Source organism: Bidens hawaiensis, unplaced genomic scaffold (genome assembly GCF_021521415.1).
Source record: "Bidens hawaiensis isolate Kalapana, Puna unplaced genomic scaffold, B.hawaiensis_p1.1 tig00023065_1, whole genome shotgun sequence".
NCBI classification, from domain to species: domain Eukaryota; kingdom Viridiplantae; phylum Streptophyta; class Magnoliopsida; order Asterales; family Asteraceae; genus Bidens; species Bidens hawaiensis.
The window spans coordinates 108764-127932 of NW_027493612.1; the positions used below are offsets into that span (position 1 = coordinate 108764).

Sequence of the window (19169 nt, forward strand, 5' to 3'; positions counted from 1 at the left end):
AAATAAAGTAATATTTAGTAACGTGTTGAAAAAGAATAATAATAATTTTTTTTAAAAAAATAGGTCATACATTATTAGTTACATAAGAAAATGTCGTCTCCCGTATGTAACGATCATCATCATCATCATCATCAACATCATCATCATCATCATCATCATCAACATCCTCATCGCCTCCTTCGTTGTGAGCCTATTGAATGCCATCAACGACGTTGCTCGTGCCTGGTCTTGACATGTATGGTTGCTCTCCTAAAGGTAACTGGTACAAATTCTGGGTTCCGTAATACGGACCGTCTACATGTAACTGCTGGGAAGACTGACCATAAGACTCCTCGACTCTAGCCTCATATGTATTCGACGATGTCCTATTATCCTCCGGCCACGAAGGGTGACTACCGCCGTATATGATATACCCCTGATAAAAAATATTGGCAAGGTAACGTATAATATTTAAAAAATAACTAACATGCTATTGTACTATATAAACACACTAAATAACCTGGTCAGGATTTGGTAAGTCGTACTGCTCGATATTTCCATACCCCGGCTCATGGTTCGAGTCGGGAAGTTCATTCAATCTGGCAAGCCCGACTGCTCCGGCTGATCGTTGTGTGCGTAGCCCGACTGCTCGTCGTTCCTATCACCAAACAAAATATCATATAAATCCTTTATATTTTAACAAACACAAAACACAAATCTGCACATTAGTCTGTGAAGACACGATATATGTAGAGAAAGGGATACGGATGTGACCAAAATCAAATTATTGACTTGATCTGCCGCGTATCGGCCGATATGTAGCGAGCGTATCATGTACGATGTATAACTTGATTTGATAGTCCCAGGTTGACTGTACTCAATATGCCGCGGATCGATCAATACGCCGCGTATAGGGTACAAACATAATAAGATAAAACCTTTGGATATAATAGGACAAAAACCTCTGATACGCCGCATAGTGGGTGGGTGTTTTAATTTTTGGGTGGTGTCTCTAGCAGGACCCTTGTAATTTTATTACTTTTTATGTTTTTGGTCAACTATTCAATGCATCACAAGAGAATTATTAAACAAACATGCAGCAACTAATCAAGTATCACGTTGTCAATTCTTATCGCCACCACATCACGCGGGTATCTACCAGTAGATAATTAGTCAAAATGAATTCAGTAACATGACAAATGACTTATTTAAAAGAAAGAAAAGAGAATAGAGGGAAAAATCCAAAGATTCAAAAAATAAATAGCTGTCTAGTGGTACAAAGTCTCAAACCGTAGGTCCAAAAAAGCAGAAAAAAACATAATTAGTGTTTTTCAGTCTGACAAAAGCTTACTTCTTCTTCTCTCTTCCATTAGGCTGAGGGGTGTGGGGCTTCAGCGGGGGCGCGAGAGCCCCTCCGCTCGCGCCCCCAGGCGCGAGCACCACACCACCGAGGCGCGAGAGGGGCGCGAGCACGGCTTTCAAAGCAGGCGCAAGCCTGTTCGCGTGAAGGAAGAGGCGTAAAGGGACATAGGAATGCGTGAAAGAGCCGTTGGGATGAGAAATGAGCCGTTGGGCTCTTTAATTTTATTAAAAAAAATCTGTTTTTCCTATATATAAACCTAAACCAATTACCACACCCAAAATCACATACCACACCCAAAATCACAGAAAACAATTACCACAACTTAAAAAAAAACCCAAAATCAACCCATCTTCTAAACCTTTTTTTAAAAACATTAATGTGTTTTTTTTTTAATGTGTGTTTTTTTTAATAATTTATGAGTTTTTTTAATAATACGTTTTTTGAATATATTTATAAAAAAATAAAAAAAAAAATCCGCTGGAGCCCCTCCACACCAGGGCCAGGGGCTCCAGCGGGGGCTCCAACACCCACCTTATCCAGTTTCTCTCTCTGCCACACGTCACAATATTATTGGCTGGAGTCCCCACTCGCGCCCCCGTTGGAGCCCACCACACCCCTCAGCCTTACATTAGTCTACTCTACACACCCACCCACCCACCCACCCACGTGAGTGTCTAGTCTAAACATAATTATACTTCACCCCTCTCCATTACAATTACAATTACAATTACAATTACAACTACAGCTCTTGTGCTCTTCCTTGAAGGTAACAATTTCTTACTTTATTATTTCACTAATTACAGTCGCCTTGATTTTGTGCTTCTGGGTTGCTTCCGTAACTGTTGATTTTTGAATTGGAGGTGCATTCATCTGGTTTTAAATTCCTTTGCTTCGATAAGAATAAACTAGTTTTGTTTTCTACTTTCTACATTTAGGGTTGTTTATTATTCGTAAAATGTAAGTTCAAGTGTGTTGTTGATAACTAGGGTTTAGGGAAAGAAAGATGGGTGTAATTTCAAGAAAGTTATTCCCAGCATGTGTCAACATGTGTGTTTGCTGTCCCGCCCTGCGATCACGCTCCCGCCAACCCGTTAAAAGATACAAGAAACTACTTGCAGAAATCTTCCCCAAATCACCTGTTAGTATTATTATTCGCATACTTGTTTGAATTTCAATTTCTGCATACAAAAAAAAAAAAAAAAAAAGTTTGTTTTCGAATTTTCATGAAACTGAATCTTTATTTTCGGTGCAGGGTGATGCTCCTAACGAACGCAAGATCGCTAAATTGTGCGAATATGCTGCCAAAAACCCTTTTCGCATCCTGAAAGTTGGTGCCTGCAGTATTATTTTTATATATTTATATCATCTTGTTAATGACATGAAATTACCACTGTTATCTCATATAGATTGCAAAGTATCTTGAAGAAAGATGCTACAAAGAGCTACGGTTAGATCGTGTTCATCTGGTTACTGTTATTACTGAGGTGTATAGTAAGTTGATTTGCATGTGCAAAGACCAAATGTAAGTTCTTGTTATAGTTTGTTAGTGTCGTTGACTGGTGTAATTAAGTGGGAGTTTTTAATGGTCTTTTGGTTTACTAAATTTTCAGGGCGTATTTTGCGGTCAACTTGATGAATGTTTCGATTGAACTTTTGGATGATACTAAACGTGATACGGTCCAGATTATTGGATGCCATACTCTTGTTAGGTTCATCTATAGTCAGGTGAATAATAACATCGATTAATTTTAGTGGTAACAGTTTTTGCTACTTTCATATGGTTTCTTACGTGAGACTTGGTGCTCTATAGGTGGATGGAACTTACACATATAATCTTGAAAACCTAGCTCAAAAGCTTTGCATGCTGGCCCAAACCCGAAGAAGAAGACGAGAAGACACAATTAAGGGCAACAAGCTTACAATGCCTTTCAGCCATGGTACGTTTTTAACAAATCAGGCTCAAATGCGAATAAGTGTCTTAATTCAAAGATAACACTTTGTCTAACGTTTATTACAGATTTGGTTTATGACAGAATTCTCGCATATATTTGCTGATTTTGATGAGGTTCGTTTATTTTAGTCACTTTTTTGTCGGTTGATAAGTTTCTTTAAGAACCGAACAAACAGGAACGGGCCATGTTCATGTTCTTTCGTTTAACTTTAGCTGAACAAACGATCGGACACACACAATTAAACGAATTGAATTTTTTGTTCTTGTTTGGTCGTTCAGAATATGTGTGTTCATGCTTATTTGTTAATGGTATAAACGAACGGTTTACGAATGCAAATGAATGCACATAATTGAACAAACATAACCGAGCGAAACCAATTGAAAGTAAGCGTGAACATCAACAAAATTATAGATAAAATTATACTAAATTGTAAGACTTGATTCTTTAATTCCATAGAGATTGGCTACTTTGCAATGACCATAATTATTTTAAATAGATATATAAACGAACGAACAAAAACAAATGTAAACTAACGAATTTAAATGAACACACACGAGCTAACATTCACAAACACAAGTGAATGAACGAGGCACATGTTCATGCTTGTTTGTTTAACAAGATAAACAAAAAAACATTTGTTGATTTTCGTTTGTTTGTTAGTCAAACGAACACACTTCCAGCCGAACAGTTCACTAAACTTTCAGTTCGTTTACACGCTTGTCCACATGTGGGATTATTATAATACTTTATATTTTGAACTTCGAAATGCAGATTGTGCATGTGATTTTGGGTAACTATGAGCCAAACACAAACTCGAGCCAAGATGATGATCGAGGTGAAGCACATCATAATTGGGTCGATGAGGTGGTTAGATGTGAAGGGAAGAATCCTATCAATGAAACCGATTCTAGCTACATGACTGTAAAACCGCGAGCCGAAAAGAAAGATCCTTCCGTGTTGACTAGGTTATGATCATTACTGTCCTTACAACTACAATTTTTTTCCTTCAATAACATGTTTGAATCAATTGTATTATGTCACAGAGAAGAGGCTGAGACGCCTAAAATATGGGCTCAAATTTGCATTTAACGAATGGTGGAACTTGCTAAGGAGAGTACAACGATGCGTAGAATACTCGACCCGATGTTTGTCTATTTTGATACTAACAGACAATGGGTTCCACCTCATGGGTTGGGCTTGCTTGTTTTGTCTGATATGGCTTACTTTGTAGAGAGCCCAGGTACTTTGATTTGTTTGCATTTGGGTGTAAACGAGCCAAACTGGCTCGTATAGCTTGAGCTCGGCTCGTTTTGAGAGTTGTATCCAACACTCGAGCTCTGCTTATGTTAAGCACTTTTCAAGCTCGAGTTGGCTCACTTACTTATTTACTAATTATTTTATTTTTGTTTTCATATAATTATTTTTATATATAGTGTAATTATATTTTTACACACACACACACATACAATTTAGTTATTTTTTTTAATAATTATTAGGGTCAGTATCGTTTTTTTGTAAACTAGCCTAGCTGAGCTGTCTTGGTTTGTAAACGCGTTGAGCCCGAGCCAAGGTAAGCTTGAATCGTTGGACTAGTTTAGCTCGCTCGCAGGATTGTTTAAATAAAGCCCGAATTTTCAAATATATATGAATTCTAACCAATAGTATACCAAATTTAATATGTGCAAGTTATAGATTTTATAGTTTATTAATTATGCACTATGTTTCTTGTAAATATTTTGACCAGCCTACTCATAGCTTTTTACGAGCTGAGCTCGAGCTCAACATTTCAACTCGTCAAGACAAACGAGCCAAGCCCGGGGCTTTTTATGAGTTCCAGCTCAACATTTCAGCTCGTTAAGACAAACGAGCCAAGCCCTCTCAACTCATTTACTGTTCTGTTAATTATACATATAATTAATACATAATGTAATCTATCTTTATATTAATACAAATTGTTATATATTTATAAATTCTAGTTTCATTTAGGCTCGTGATCCTAGCGAGCTCGATATATGAAGCTTAGGCTTGTTTATTAGATGAGCTTTATTGGCTAAGTTTGAGCTTTTAGCGAGCTGATCTCCAGCATTTAACGAGTGGCTTGGCTCATTTACATCCCCAGTTTGCATTTGCCTCGATTTATTTTACCTTTTATGTTTTTCTAAATATGTACACAAGTTGTTCACATGATTTATGTAGTGGATTTGATTGTTTCTGTTACAGAGAACAAGCAGTTGATATTGGCTTCAGTTGTTCACCATTTGGACCACAAAAATGTGTTGCACGATCCTGAACTTAAGTCATATGTCATACAAACTACTACCGTTTTGGCCAGATGTAGGTTCCCAGCCGGATCTACACGGAATATCTCGTTCTACGTAGGTGCGGAATCCCTACGTAAGACGATACGAGCGTAAAAGACGATACACGTTAACACGATCAAACACACGTTACAATAAACAAAGACACGTTGTATTGCAACTGGAAACCGGTGATTCTCTGATCACCGATTACACAAATTGAATAACTCGTAAACTGAAAACTTGTACAATCGTTATAAACCTAGCCGTAACCTAATGTTTATATCAGACAACAACTTCGCCTAACATGTTTAGGCGAAGTTGTCCCTAACTTCGCTTGTTCTACAAGTTCGCCCATATCAGGCGAACTTGAGTACCAACTTCGCTTAATACAAAACACAAATCCAACTAACTCGATTACAGACACTAGACACTGAACTACTGACATCATGTACCAACAGACTCTCCCTTGGCAGTAGCTTCATATTTCTATCTTCAAGCACGTGTCTTGTAATCTTCAACAATCATTTATCTTTCATCTTCAAGCATGAACGCATTCTCGTACACAAACCGAAACAACTCTTTGATATTTCTCGCTTCTTCTTTCCAAGCAGGAATATAAAATATTTTCTTCTCGTTCAGCACCTGCAGATCAGCTTGAGACAAATTCACCAAGTGCATTGGATCATACACTCTCAGCAGCTCTTGTTCATCTTCATTCTCCATTACTGCTTCAGCTGTTTCACAATCAACATACCACCACTTCAGATCCTTGAGCACATCCTTGGGCATTTGTTTCATCGGCACTTCTTTTAAACACCGGATCGGCTTATACTTCATGATCATCCAAGGCTTGCCATCTGCTCTCATCCCTCTATCTTTATCTTCAATAAGTTTTCCTTTCTGTGGTTTCAACAGCTCGAACTTTTTCTTCTTTATACTTTCCTTCCAAACAATTTTTCCAATGACCCTAGCCATGTTATCATCACTCCTGTTTATCAACCCCAATCTGGCTAAGTCCTTCACTTCACACTCAGGCAATGTATTCAACGATCTCAACAGTCTCTTGAAGTACTGAACCCCATCATACCTTTTAATTACAAAGAGCCTCAACTGCTCATCATATAACCAGCATATAATCCCCTTTCTCGATTCAGCATAACCCCTGATGTAACTTTTCTTGAACATAGTAGGGACCGCCGGTTTCTTAGTCTTTATAAACCACTGAGCGTAGCCTTCTTTCCATCTTGGCTGCTCCTCCCATTTTCTCTCATCGCTTCCCATATCTTGACCTATATCTGACTTATCAACTTCCGGAATCTCGTGCTCAACGTTTTCCTCTACAATCTCTCCCTCTTCAATCTCACTATCAATAACAATCTCAGCACCAATCTTCTCTATCTCTTCAACCGGTAACACATCGTCATCACCTATAACCTCATCATCCATCATCTCAGCATCCACGACCACCACCTCATCACCCCCTGAATCGCCAGCTGCACTGGTTGACTCCCCCTGAGATGTGGAAGTCCCAAGAGCTTGTTCAGTTCTTGGCAACTCTCCACCTGCACCTTTCGATGCATTGGGATCATCGTCTCGATCATTACGCTTCTTAGTCCTCAGCTCATCACCCTTACAGCTCGTCTCCCCCTGAGATGCCAAGAACTGTTTCAAAGCATCAATTATTTTTCCATGTTCGATCATCAGGGACGACTGTATCTGATTCTCTGCAACGAGGCGCTGAATAGCATGGGTCTGGATAAGATTTACCCTTGATTGTTCTGCCACGACCCTTTCAAGCGCTGCTATTCGTTCCGAGTCGGATAAGGTTGCATCGAAATCAAACCTCAGATGTGATATATCTTGAGTGTACTGAGGAGGGATTTCCAATGTAACCGGGACCTCAGAAGTAGGTGTAAACGTAACCGCAGGTGGTATCGTAACTGACAACCCTGCAGTAGCTACAACCGTCGACTCAATAAATCTTGCGACGACCTCCGATGGAGTAAGAGTTGGAGGTGGCAAAGATACAATCTCCGGAGCCGAGAGTTGGAATGTAGTGGGTGGGAGGCTGAATGAGGATGATGTAGCCACCACGGGAACGTCCGTGGCGCTTGGCCTTGTAACTGGTAATGATGTAGGAACTATAGTCATACCGGACAATGTGGGTGGAGTGAAACGTACCACCCTTGAGCTCTCACCAGCTCCCGAACCTGCACCTGTCCATTCCCTTCTCGATCTACGAACCAACTGATGTACTTCTTCCTCAAAATCTGAATCACTGTCATCATCGGCTCTCTTTCTTTTTCCATGAATCCTTTCTTGTGTTACTAAAATCCGTCTCGCTTCAGCCACATCATCATCTGAAGAATCTGAATCAGCCACCGTCGTAGCTGCCATAGTAACGTTCACACTCGAAACCAGTGCTACCGAGACCTGTACATTTTCTTCAGGATCAACACTCTCCATATCAAAAAATCCTTGACCGCCAAACGCTGCATCAAGGTCTACATTTTCCTCCGGTGACACAACAGGAGCAGCATGTATAGCTTGTTGTACCTCAGGTGGTTGAGGTGCTCCAGCCTGTTGTGGTTGAGGATCCCGAAACTCGTCCCCACGAGCTGGAACATACTCTTGGTTGATCAAGTACCCGAATAAAGGAGTATGTCGAGGACGGAGCTCAGGTTTGCTCCTCGCACTTGATGATTTGCATTGAGCGAAGATACTCTTGCTGACACTTTCCACATATCTAATTGGGCGGCGCTGACGTAACGTGGGGGCGACGTGATTCAAGATCATTTGTAGAAATCTTGGATACATAAGAAATCTCTCACGCGCCACCTCTCGTCTTTGTCGATCTATCTCGTAGAATACCATCTGACTAAAGCTGTAACGCTTATTGTAAGTCAGAGACATTCTACTTAGACATTCTAGAGTAAGAAAGAGAACGGGAAGAAGAGTCTAAAGATCGAAGAGTACTTACTATTTAATCAGACACTACGGGTCGAGGCCAACTCGGGGTGACTTGGGGAAATCCAAATACGCTTTGAGAATATCTAAGTAGAATGTCTCTGACTTACAATAAGCGTTACAGCTTTAGTCAGATGGTATTCTACGAGATAGATCGACAAAGACGAGCGGTGGCGCGTGAGAGATTTCTTATGTATCCAAGATTTCTACAAATGATCTTGAATCACGTCGCTCCCACGTTACCTCAGCGCCGCCCAATTAGATATGTGGAAAGTGTCAGCAAGAGGATCTTCGCTCAATGCAAATCATCCAGTGCGAGGAGCAAACCTGAGCTCCGTCCTCGACATACTCCTTTATTCGGGTACTTGATCAACCAAGAGTATGTTCCAGCTCGTGGGGACGAGTTTCGGGATCCTCAACCACAACAGGCTGGAGCACCTCAAACACCTGAGGTACAACAAGCTATACATGCTGCTCCTGTTGTGTCACCGGAGGAAAATGTAGACCTTGATGCAGCGTTTGGCGGTCAAGGATTTTTTGATATGGAGCGTGTTGATCCTGAAGAAAATGTACAGGTCTCGGTAGCACTGGTTTCGAGTGTGAATGTTACTAGGGCAGCTACGACGGTGGCTGATTCAGATTCTTCAGATGATGATGTGGCTGAAGCGAGACGGATTTTAGTAACACAAGAAAGGATTCATGGGAAAAGAAAGAGAGCCGATGATGACAGTGATTCAGATTTTGAGGAAGAAGTACATCAGTTGGTTCGTAGATCGAGAAGGGAACGGACAGGTGCAGGTTCGGGAGCTGGTGAGAGCTCAAGGGTGGTACGTTTCACTCCACCCGCACTGTCCGGTATGACTATAGTTCCTACATCATTACCAGTTACAAGGCCAAGCGCCACGGACGTTCCCGTGGTGGCTACCTCATCCTCATTCGGCCTCCCACCCACTACATTCCAACTCTCGGCTCCGGAGATTGTATCTTTGCCACCTCCAACTCTTACTCCATCGGAGGTCGTCGCAAGATTTATTGAGTCGACGGTTGTAGCTACTGCAGGGTTGTCAGTTACGATACCACATGCGGTTACGTTTACACCTATTTCTGAGGTCCCGGTTACATTGGAAATCCCTCCTCAGTACACTCAAGATATATCACATCTGAGGTTTGATTTCGATGCAACCTTATCCGACTCGGAACGAATAGCAGCGCTTGAAAGGGTCGTGGCAGAACAATCAAGGGTAAATCTTATCCAGACCCATGCTATTCAGCGCCTCGTTGCAGAGAATCAGATACAGTCGTCCCTGATGATCGAACATGGAAAAATAATTGATGCTTTGAAACAGTTCTTGGCATCTCAGGGGGAGACGAGCTGTAAGGGTGATGAGCTGAGGACTAAGAAGCGTAATGATCGAGACGATGATCCCAATGCATCGAAAGGTGCAGGTGGAGAGTTGCCAAGAACTGAACAAGCTCTTGGGACTTCCACATCTCAGGGGGAGTCAACCAGTGCAGCTGGCGATTCAGGGGGTGATGAGGTGGTGGTCGTGGATGCTGAGATGATGGATGATGAGGTTATAGGTGATGACGATGTGTTACCGGTTGAAGAGATAGAGAAGATTGGTGCTGAGATTGTTATTGATAGTGAGATTGAAGAGGGAGAGATTGTAGAGGAAAACGTTGAGCACGAGATTCCGGAAGTTGATAAGTCAGATATAGGTCAAGAAATGGAAGCGATGGGAGGAGCAGCCAAGATGGAAAGAAGGCTACGCTCAGTGGTTTATAAAGACTAAGAAACCGGCGGTCCCTACTATGTTCAAGAAAAGTTACATCAGGGGTTATGCTGAATCGAGAAAGGGGATTATATGCTGGTTATATGATGAGCAGTTGAGGCTCTTTGTGATTAAAATGTATGATGGGGTTCAGTACTTCAAGAGACTGTTGAGATCGTTGAATACATTGCCTGAGTGTGAAGTGAAGGACTTAGCCAGATTGGGGTTGATAAACAGGAGTGATGATAACATGGCTAGGGTCATTGGAGAGATTGTTTGGAAGGAAAGTATAAAGGAGAAAAAGTTCGAGCTGTTGAAACCACAGAAAGGAAAACTTATTGAAGATAAAGATAGAGGGATGAGAGTAGATGGCAAGCCTTGGATGATCATGAAGTATAAACCGATCCGGTGTTTAAAAGAAGTGCCGATGAAACAAATGCCCAAGGATGTGCTCAAGGATCTGAAGTGGTGGTATGTTGATTGTGAAACAGCTGAAGCAGTAATGGAGAATGAAGATGAACAAGAGCTGCTGAGAGTGTATGATCCAATGCACTTGGTGAATTTGTCTCAAGCTGATCTGCAGGTGCTGAACGAGAAGAAAATATTTTATATTCCTGCTTGGAAAGAAGAAGCGAGAAATATCAAAGAGTTGTTTCGGTTTGTGTACGAGAAGGCGTTTATGCTTGAAGATGAAAGTTACAAGATTGTTGAAGATTACAAGACACGTGCTTGAAGATAGAAATATGAAGCTACTGACAAGGGGGAGTCTGTTGGTACATGATGTCAGTAGTTCAGTGTCTAGTGTCTGTAATCGAGTTAGTTGGATTTGTGTTTTGTATTAAGCGAAGTTGGTACTCAAGTTCGCCTGATATGGGCGAACTTGTAGAACAAGCGAAGTTAGGGACAACTTCGCCTAAACATGTTAGGCGAAGTTGTCGTCTAATATAAACATTAGGTTACGGCTAGGTTTATAACGATTGTACAAGTTTTCAGTTTACGAGTTATTCACTTTGTATAATCGGTGATCAGAGAATCACCCGTTTCCAGTTGCAATACGTGTCTTTGTTTATTGTAACGTGTGTTTGATCGTGTTAACGTGTATCGTCTTCTACGCTCGTATCGTCTTACGTAGGGATTCCGCACCTACGTAGAACGAGATATTCCGTGTACATCCGGCTGGGAACCTACAATTGGTATAAGAGCCTTAGGCTCTTATGCTATGATTCGAGATCTGCGTTTTGGTGTTTCTGGCACGTTTCTGATGCGTTTTTGGCCGAACAGCCGCCGCAGGAGAAGTTATGGGGTTTAGGCGAAGTTGTCGCTTAAATTTTAGGGTTTAGGCGAAGTTATGGACAGGCGAAGTTAAGGAGGGGCGAAGTTGACTTTTAGGCGAAGTTGACTTTTGGGCGAAGTTGACTTTAGGCGAAGTTAAAAAAATAAATTGTTTGGAGTCTTCGTCTGTATGGCCAGGTGTACACGATTATTGTGAGACCGAAAGTGTTGTTCCGACAACGAGTGAAACTTGTTATCTCTTGGTCTTTACGTGTGAACAAATACGGGTCAACTCTGGATATGGAGTTGAGGTTGTGAATGGGATATTGATTGAAACTGGATGTTGACACATATTTGGGTGTTTTTGGGCAAAGAAATTGTTGTTGTTCGAGGTTGACCAACTGAAGAAAGTCAAATTGAACTGAAGGTTTTCGTCATTACTGGATTGCGGTCAGAGCATATTATTTATGTTATTTTCAAGGCGTTCGAGAATTGGATCCTGTTACAATTTTGGAACAAGTTGGATTTAATCGGGAATTAAAGTGTTAATGTTCTTGATCGTTATCCCTGGTGATTGAAGATGCTTCGGATTAATTAATGGTCATGTGTGTTAGATTCTGTCAAGGTGGTTTTGTGATGAAATTGATCACTTGATGTTGAGTAGTTGAAGATTTAATCTTATCTTACTATACAATTCCGACGTGTTGGTGAAGTTGTGGAGGGAGCACAACTTCACGTGTTGGTGAAGTTAGAAGAACTTCACGTGTTGGTGAAGTTAGAAGTACTTCACGTGATTGGTTGAGATGATCACTTAGGCACGGGGATGCATGCATGTCAAAGACCTCAATCATTATAGTCGGAGAAGCTTACACTGAAGGGGAGATCTGATATGGAAGACGCCGGGTGATTGGTAGATTTGTGACGCTACAAGACAGTTTCAGACACAGCTGGTTGAAGACAGGATGGATGTTGCATGTATGTGTGAAGTTCAAGTTTGAAGATCACAGTGCAATCGAGTCCTACAAGAAGAAGCAAACAGAAGATCATCAATTAAGAGGGAGTCTGTTGGTGCATGTTTTGTAACAGATGATCTTTTGTGTTTGTTAGAATTGAGAGCAACGGTCAAAGGGGAGTCTGTTGGTGCATTTTGTGACCGTCGCTATGCAATTATGATCAGCGGAAACGAAGTACGAAGTTAGAACAACTTCGCCATAGGCGAAGTTATAACAACTTCGCCTACAGGCCCAAGCCCAAGTCCGCGAAGTTGTTTATATATATATATATGTGTTTTGTTTAGGTTTGGTTAACTAGAAAGTCAGAGTGTTTTGTGATCAGTTTAATTGTCTAGAGAGAAACCGAGAGGGAGAGTCGTGTGGGACGGCCCGAGGTAGAGCTCACCTCGGGTCGGCCGTCATTTGTTTTCATGTTTGGTATGTAATGTGTTTCGGTTATTATATAAAAAATCTGCAGATGTGTTTATCCTATTCGTGTGTTTGTATGTGTGTAATCGTGTTCTTCGTCTTCTACACCATTAAACGAGTCTAGGAGGATTCCGCACTCCTAGACCTCGTGCGGATCTCGTTTCAATCAGCGACGCCCCGCGGGAACCTACACCAGACAAGTTAGATCTGAAGTTGCGCTTAAAGATATTGGTTATGTCAGTGATCTCTGCAGGCATTTGAGGAAAAGCCTTCAAGCAACCGATGAATCAGTTCGTGAACACGAGTTGTTGAATACGTTACTCCAATCTTCAATAGAAGATTGCTTAATTGAAATAGCCAAAGGGGTATGTTTATTTTCCAATAAATTTCCTCGGGTCATATTACTTGGGTATATTACAGTTTTTGTCCTATATCAAGGGGCGTACATGGGCTGGTTTGGGTTTGATTTTGGCTCAAACTGATTCAAAAACTGTTCAGTACTTCGGTTTCAGTTTTAGTATTTGGGATTAAAATATTTGGGCCCCCAAAATATTGGCCAAAGTCAGTAAATTAGGGCCCAAGTTTTTTTGTTAATTATGAATTACTTGATTATTATACATTTGGGCTAAAATATTTGGGTTACACTATTTATTAAATTCTTATAAATTACATAAAGTTCAAAATAAAAAATGAATATCCATAAATACGACTCAGTTTGGTTTTTCCAGTTTTATTTGAATGCAAAAAAAAAACCAAACCGAAATTTTGTTTTTACAAAACCCTAAAACCAAGCTGTTGCTTTTTGTTTGGGTTTGTTTTTTCGGTTACGGGATCGGTTTTCTTTGTTTCATGCACACGCTTGCAAATCGTTTCCTTAAATCCATTAAGTACAAAAAACATCATGAAATTCATATGTTGTCACTTTTCATCCTTTCCTCTAACCGGTGTTAACTTTTTCTGCTAGTTTTTTAAAAGTGACCATTTGCTCTTACAACTTTGTGTATTTTTTTACAATTCTATTCTTTTTTATTTTTTTTCTTCTTCTCTTTTATTCTTATCACTTTTGTTATACAGAATTTTATTGGTTTCTATTAATTAATTAGTCGAACTTATTACCTACTTTCTTTACAATTCTGAAGTTCTAATTTCAGTTTCTATAATATCTTTGCTAGATTGCTGATTCACGACCACTGTTTGATGTAATGTCAACAACACTCGAGAATCTACCCCCAAGCAGCATCGTTGCCCGTGCAACTACGGGATCTATGATTATTCTTGCCCACATGATTGTCGTTGCTTCGGGTTCCTCTAGTACACAACAGGTAATATATGGTGTTTCATATATCCAATAATTTAATTTAGAAATATATATTTTTATAAACCTTTTAAATTTTTTAATGTACTAGGTGTTTCCTGAGGGTCTTCTTCTTCAACTTATTAAATTAATGTTGCATCCGGATGTTGAAATTCGTTTGAGTGGACATCAAATATTTTCTGTTCTTCTGATCCCAAATTCTAACCACTTGAGACGCGATGCTTCTAATCATACAAGAAGATGGAGTTCTGATAGTGCATCTGTGCTTGCAATGGTTACGTCTTTACTTAATAAGCTTCAAAGAGAAAAAGACGGGCTGGGAGTTGAAAAAAGTGAGGATTCTATTCAGATTGAGAAGGAAAACACCGAGGCGGAAAGGAAAAACGTGTGGGGCCCCAAGAAATCCCCTAATTTTCAGAAAATAAGCTCCATTAGTGTCGGTGAAATGGTGTTGTCTGATGCAGTAAGAACATGTCATCTTTTACACATTAACGAAAAAGGTGTTGGGGGGGGATTGGGTTTATTCGGGTTCAGGCTGAAATTATAGTATCAGTTGTAACGGGTTGTTTAGGCTGACCTACAAATAGTTGTTTTTTTATTTTTAAGAAAATAAATGATGCATTTATTATGATTAATAGAAGTAACATCATTACAGTAATAATTTTAGTTCTTCAAATACAAATTAAGAATGATTTTGGAGGTTGCATCCGTATGCAATCAAAACAAACTTTGGGTGACTTTCAACTCGTTTGACCCGATCCTGATTTTACTATCTGTTTATTTGACCCGTTTAAGATAAAATACGACCCAAGTTGACTTTGCCATAATGGTAGGGCTGTAACCGAACGAACACGAACAAGGTCTTGTTCATGTTCGTTTGTTAAGGAAATAATGTGTTCATGAACACTTAACGAACGAGATTTTTATGTTCGTGTTGGTACATTAAGGAAATGAATGTGTTCATGAACGGTTCACGAACACAAACAAAATCAGAAGGGCCTAGAGATTGAGACCGGTGCATTCATCAATGTGAATAATGAAAGCCTGTAAACGAATCGAACGGACATGAACAAGGACATGTTCGTTTTTGTTCATTTGACTTTAACCGAACACGAACACGAACACTTAATTGAACAAATATTTATGTTCATGTTCGTTTATTTAAAAAGTGAACATCTGTGTTCGTTTGTTTAAAATCTAAACGAACATAACTGATCAAAGATAAACGAACATAAATGAACACAAATAAACATAAATGGACATAAATGAAAACACTTAAATGAACACAAATTAATAAATATAAAACCTTTAAGTAGTATTTAATTATTTTCTATTAACACATAAACGAACATAAATAAACAGACATAAACGAATGTTCATGAACATAAATGAACGAACGGAACATGTTCATGTTCGTTCGTGTAGTTAAATGAACACTTGTTCATGTTTGTTCGTTTATTAAACAAACGAACATAAACGAACTTCCTACCGAACTGTTCACGAACAGTTCACCGAAAGTTCGTTCGTTTACATGCATATATGGCATGTTCCTCATTCATCAGTAAGCATATTAATCTTTATTGTGGTAGAATGATGGAATCATTTAACTGCATCACAAGATATACCTTAAGGAAGAATCAACCCTACAAATGGAAACTAGCTATGATCTTACAAGAGTAGGGATTTTGAAATCCCTGCACCGCTAACATGGCAAAGATAAAAAAATACTTTTTTTTGTTGTTGTGACAGGAATCTTCCGTTATGAAGTTTAGTGAGGATCAAATTACTCAATTACTGTCGGCTTTCTGGATACAAGCCAATCTTCCCGACAACACTCTTCCAAATATTGAAGCACTAGCTTATTCCTTCGGCTTAACACTCGTATCCTTGCGTCTCAAGGTAAGATTCATGAGTCATGACATCATATCTCATTCTTTTGCTGACATGTAACTTCAATTTCACATGCGAAATCACCATTCTTTTCATATATCATTGCAGAATCCAAATGACAATCTTGTTGTCCGCATCTTTCAACTTCCACTATCACTTTTAAAGACATCATTCGATCATATTAATGGAATGTTGTGTCCAGCTCATCAAAGATCACTTGTTACATTATCAACCTCAATGCTGATGTTTGCAGCAAAAATGTATCAAATTTCTGATATTGTTGATGTACTCAAGCCAATGCTTGAATCAGATGTGAGTTTGCTCCTTAACCGATTAGGGTTTATAATAACATCAATGCTTTTTGACACGTGATTGATGATTGTTTCGTTTTAGGTGGATAATTACCTTGGTATCAGTGATGACTTTCAAGTGTATGTGAAGCTTCAGGCAGATCTAAAAGAATATACTTCAGATCAAGATAATAAAACGGCTGCTGCAAGATGTCCCGGTCGTATGGGGCCATTGTTGATATTTTAGTCCAAAAGTTATCTAATATAACACAGGTAATGTCTCTGATGGATCATGATTCATACATTTGTTTGTCGTTGGTTGTCCTTTTTTGGGGTGGAAATTTCAACCCATTATTTATTATTTGGTTGATGAAATTTGCTGAAAGGGGAATGAGTCAAATGGGCCTAATGGGTTGATAAAAAGTTGCTCAATTTTTGTAACACATACAATTTCTTAAACAGTTTAATTTAAGATTTAGATTGCTATTGTATTAATACTGTCTATAAACATAGTTAACATACATTCTTTATTAAAAACTGAAAATGAACAAGTGTTTGAGGGTCAACCCAATCCGAAACCAGGGCTGTTCAAAATGCTTGCTGCCCGCTCAAAATCGGCACTTTTGTAAACAAGCAGAGCCGAGCTAAGGTAAGCTTGGCTTGTAGGCTCACCTGTAAGGGTCGTTTAGCTGGCTTGTTGGCACGTTTAAATTAAAGCTCAAGTATTAATATATGTAAATTATAATCAAAAAATATAACCTAAATTATAATATATAAAAATTTTGTAGTTTATTAGTTGTGCATTATGTGTATGTTAAAAGATCTTATATATATAAATCTCAATCTCAATATGTGTAAACTTATAAAACTAATTTTTATTTTAAATATACGAGCTGAACCCGAGTTTATTTCAGCTTGTTATTATAAACTTCCCGTTTGACCCAAGCTAAAGAAAGACTTGTTTTGACCAGAACCGGTTTCACTCGTTCCCAACTCTAGCTATTTCTGATGGATATATGGTTCTTTTTAATGCTTTGTATGATTTTTTGATCCGATTTTATGGTTTTTTTAGTAAATTTATGTTTCTTTGTGTCTGTGTCTACTTTATAAGATGGAGACAGCTGAACTGCGTATTTAGTTATTGGAAACATTCACGCCTGATGACGCAATGTTTGGTCCTGAATCCATGCTTCATTTGGAGAACTCTCACAGAGTTGCTCATTCAAAAGAATCTCTTTCTTTCGACACGGTAACATGCTAAAACTTGTCATGCAATTTGTTGTCATGTTTATATTGATGACAATTTTAAGGATCTAATGTTTTCTGCAGGATTTTCCTACAAGTTCATTAGTTGAGGACGATGCAGTCAGTGAGTCATCTGTTTCAGATCTCTCCCGATTCATTACTAAATCTCCTAAACAAAGCTCCATGTCTCATGTTATTAGCATCCGACAACTTCTTGAATCAGTAATTATCTTCCTCTCTTCTCTCTTTAAGTTTAAAAACTTTCTATTTTAGAAATCTTTGAAGGTTGAAATTAGTGTATTGCCCCATGACATTGGTTATTGGGCACATTTGATCAGGGTTATTTGAATCGAAGCGGTTCAATATATTTTATATTTGTTTCCGTTCGAGTATTGTGTTATTCGAGTCTATCGGAATAATGAATAGTTCTAACGACACATGCAACTTTGACTTTTAGGCACTAGAAGCAGCTGGTCAAGTGGCTGGAGCCTCGGTCTCCACTTCACCCCTTCCATTCAGTGCAATGGCGGGCCAGTGTGAAGCCCTTGGCACCGATTCAAGAAAAAAGCTTTCCACTTGGCTTTCACATGTGAATGGGGACACAAAACCAGCTGATACGTGTTGTGGTCAGAATTTAAATGTCATGAAGGTGAGTTGTTTCTTGATCTTTGAATTGATTCGGTTTTGTTAACTCATCATTTGACTTTTCGTGATATAGATACTGGGTGAAGATGAGGTGGCTCAGGCAGGAATGAACTGTATGAGGCTACCTCCTTCTAGCCCATTTGATAACTTTCTGAAAGCGGCTAGACATGCTTAGAAATTATGGGTTTTCAAACAGCTGCGTGTAGTGATCGGTATCTTAAGTTTAGGTTTATGTAAGATTCAAGTCGATTGACCTTTTAGGACTACTTGTATTTCAGTTGGATGATGCTCATTAAGGTTGTAAGAATGGTTAACTTGGGTAGGTTTCACTCAGAATATGTGGTTCCTTCTGAGCATGTGCTGTTTTCTTTAACCCTACGAACCTGTTGTTGGGAAATTATCGCGCTAACTAGACGTGCACAAATCAGGTATTTCTAAAGCCCAGAACCGGGTATTTTTTTACATCGGGTACAAAATGGAACCGGTTCCAATCAAGAACCGGGTAGGAACTGAACTCGACCTGGTAGGGGAATATGGGAACCCCGTGGAACCGGGTAGGGTAGGAACCAGGTCCGGTTTATACCCAAAAACTGGGTACACTAGGTATTTTGATTTTTAAATAAAGGAGCCGTTACAATAGCTATATAGCCGTTTTTGGACCACTGGAACCGGTTTTTAACTATATACCAAGTACACACATACTATAAATATCTAGGTTAGGTATAAAACTTGATAAACCACTTTTAAAACTCTAAAAC

General features: G+C 39.3%; 1 pseudogene across 1 annotated transcript; it reads left to right on the forward strand.

The window, feature by feature from the left end:
• The first annotated feature begins 2344 nt into the window (after positions 1 to 2344).
• LOC143566884 (protein SEMI-ROLLED LEAF 2-like) lies at positions 2345 to 18731 on the forward strand (annotated as a pseudogene). The gene is made up of 20 exons (XR_013141306.1): positions 2345 to 2480; positions 2595 to 2669; positions 2749 to 2864; positions 2953 to 3067; positions 3153 to 3279; positions 3360 to 3407; positions 4066 to 4259; positions 4338 to 4534; positions 5515 to 5632; positions 13223 to 13391; positions 14199 to 14348; positions 14433 to 14804; positions 16091 to 16240; positions 16340 to 16543; positions 16625 to 16794; positions 17633 to 17770; positions 17851 to 17988; positions 18224 to 18415; positions 18485 to 18611; positions 18650 to 18731. The product of XR_013141306.1 is annotated as a protein SEMI-ROLLED LEAF 2-like (transcript).
• The last annotated feature ends 438 nt before the right edge of the window (positions 18732 to 19169 follow it).